Source organism: Protopterus annectens, chromosome 17.part0 (genome assembly GCF_019279795.1).
Source record: "Protopterus annectens isolate FY-2018-M chromosome 17.part0, PAN1.0, whole genome shotgun sequence".
Classification (NCBI taxonomy): domain Eukaryota; kingdom Metazoa; phylum Chordata; order Ceratodontiformes; family Protopteridae; genus Protopterus; species Protopterus annectens.
In genome coordinates this window covers 78,185,454-78,188,760 of record NC_056751.1, presented here as the reverse complement: position 1 = coordinate 78,188,760, position 3,307 = coordinate 78,185,454, and positions in this window count along the sequence as shown.

Here is a 3,307-nt window from a genome sequence, read left to right as displayed (position 1 = left end):
AAATAATACATAACTCTGATAACACCTCAGCCCTACAAAATCTTTTGCAACCCTATACAACCACCAGGCCCTTGAGGTATATTACACAAAACCTCCTCAAAGTAACCAAATATAACAATGAAGCTGGTAAGTCTGTCTACAGCCACTGTATAGCAAAAACCTGGAACTCCCTTCCTGCCCACATAACTGACAACAAATCCCCATCACAGTTCAAGAAACTTGTTAAAACTCACTTTTTGAATAATTGACTGTGCTCCTGTATCCCCCCTGGCTAATGTCTCATTAGAACACTTCACCTAACTTAAGTAACTCTGCTAAGCCAACCAATCATAGTATTGTATCCACTTAGGACTGTTAATCTACTGCTGATCCCATCTCTCCTGGAGTTAGGGAAAACTACCCCAGCAATGTTGTGCTTTCCATAAGTAACTAAAACCAGGAGAAGACATATTGTAAATCAATTTATCCTTCTCAACTAAAACCAGGCGAAGACATATAGTAAATCAATTTGTTATCCTTCTCAACTATAGTGAGCATCATGTGCTCTCTCAGAGCCTTATTCTACGTCTCTCTGCTTTTACTCTGATAGTAAATCTATCACAGGAATCCTAAACTTAGGAATAGGGTCTATATTAGATCAGCGAACGCTTAAAAAAGTGAACGCTGATTGATCGCCCTTATGTAAGCGAAAGCTTACAATCTAGAACTGTCAGATCAGCGATTTTTTTCCTAGGGAAAAAAATCACTGATCCAAATCACATACACACAACACAAGCACACCAAACAAACAGAAATCCACACACATACACCTAAAATCTGACATCTAACTCTACACTAAACTATGCACACACCACTAACTATCCACTTACCTTAAGCCAAACCCTAACCCTAAGGTTTGTCACTATCACACACTCACCTCACCCGCTCCCTAACCCTAACTCACCTAAACCCATCCTAACCCTCACGTCCACACAATCGCACACACCTAACCCGAGCCCTAACCCTAACTCACCTAACCCACCCTAACACTCACATCCACACAATCGCACACTTACCTGAATCCGACCCATAACTTTCACCACAGCACTGAAAATACCAAAGCAACAGAAACGGACAACTGAATTCTTTCCCTAGGAAAAAATTCGAGTTTCTGTTGCTTCAATATTTTTAACATTCGCTAAAATAAGGTCGATCAAGCAGCATTCACTTGTTTAAGCATTCGCTGATCTAATATAGACCCTAGGAATATCTTCTAAAATTTAATATTATATTGTAGAGAACGAATGCATCCTATCTGTTAGTTAATATGTATGTGAAAGTCTCTTCTACGGAAATTGTATGTCAAAAGTCTGTCCTTAAAACTATGTTTTGTAAAAAATTGTTCTCTTGGAGCTTTCCTCCTCGGGCCTCCACTGAAAATGGATTTCTAATCCAGTTGGACTCTCCCAGTCAACAAATGTAAAATAAAAATAAATAAATAACAAATAAAAGCAAGAGAAAGAAACATCATAGATTCTATAACACATTCCAATATTATGGAATAAGCTTCCCTTTACAGTCAGAATAAGTAAGTCATTAACTTCCTTTAAAAATAGTTTTTATATGCATACAAGAAGTAGAAAATATAAACCTGGGGTTATGGCAGCTGAGCTTCTTATGGGTCAGTAGGTCATAAGCTTAAGAATCAAACTTATGAACCTATGAATTGACCCAGTTGACCCAGGTTTGATTAGTGGTTTGGATACTGGAGGAGCCAACCAGGAGAGGATAGGAATTAATAGCCAATGTCATCTCACCCATTCTGGGGAGAGGGTGCCAGCCATCAGCAAGCAGAGGCTGGCAGGAAATGAGAATACAGAATACAGGGGTAAATTTCCAATTCCCCATTCATTAGTTCAACAATGCTTGAATTGGGTTAGGAAAGAACTCTGCTTTACATAGATGGGAAACCTGTTCCAGAGAAGAGGTAGTGTCTGAGACACATTCCTGTCCCTCCAACATGTCCTATTTATGTTACAGATTTGGTTTAGGTCCCTAGATCAGGTAATTCTAATGCCATTTGCTTTGCAGATGTGCAACAGGTCCATCAGAATGAGATTAGAGGATACTTTGTATGCCAGGCCTAGATCAGTAGGAGACTTATTGCAGGGATAGGGCTTTGAGTCAGTCCACATAGGAAATGTTGTTTAGGTTATGTATTGTTATTGTGAGGAACCTCTTTGGTGCTGCAATTGTTGCATATGCCTGGTTGGGGACATTCTTCTCAATGATTGGTTTGATAAGGGCTGGGTATAGCAGAACAATGCCTTCCTTGGACCTAGATGACTTACCCTTGCTTATACTGACTTACTGCAGCAGACACATGATGTCCAAATGCTAAGTTACTGTCTACATATGTTTCTAAATCTCTAACCACTTTGTCTACTCTTAGGGTGTATGTGGTAGTTTCTAGGGCTAGCAATCTTCCTAAAGGATACTATTATTCATTTCTTGGCACTGATTTTTAGACTGCAGCTCTGGCGCCAGTTATTGGTCTGAGTCAGGCCTTCTTGGAGTGTTCTTTGGGGGAGTCTTTGACTGCACCTGGTTTGCAATTGTCTGCAGACTTGGTCAGTCAGTGGCCCTTCAAGTTGGCCTTGACTTCAGAGAAAAAGATGCTAAAAAGGAGCAGCCTTGGCACCAAGCCTTGAGGGACTCCACTAGTGACCGGTCTTTTTGTGGAAGTAGATTCCCCTATCCTAACTTCTTGGGTCCTATATTTGAGCCAGCTGGATAGCCAGTAGATGACATAGAGGTTTATACCTAATTTTGTGAGTTTGCCTAGACTGCCTGAGTGGGTATTTTGACAATGCTTTGGCTAGGTCAAGGTAGGCAGTATGCATCATTTTGCCCTCATCCATTGCTTTGGTGACCTTCTCAAAGAAGTCAACCAGGTTGAGTATGCATGACCTGCCTTTCACAAAACCAAACTGGGTTGGATTCAATGTCTGATGGTTTCCTATGTCATTGTTTATTATTTCCATGATTTTTTTCCATGGCTTTACATACTGTATAGGACTAATCAGACTTATGGGTCTAGCTACCTAGGTCCATAGATGCAGAGGGATGACAGCTGCAGTCTTCCATCTGATTGGCATAAAACATGTCCAGAGTATATGGTTAAATAGTGATTCTAGCCATGTTTCATGCTATTAAGGAGGAATCCTAGTTTATTATTGGGGCCCATTGATGCAGTCTTCTTGTCATTGGAGAGTGCATTGAAGAGCTGTTCTCTAGTGAAAGCTGGGGAACTTATGGTTGAGGTTAT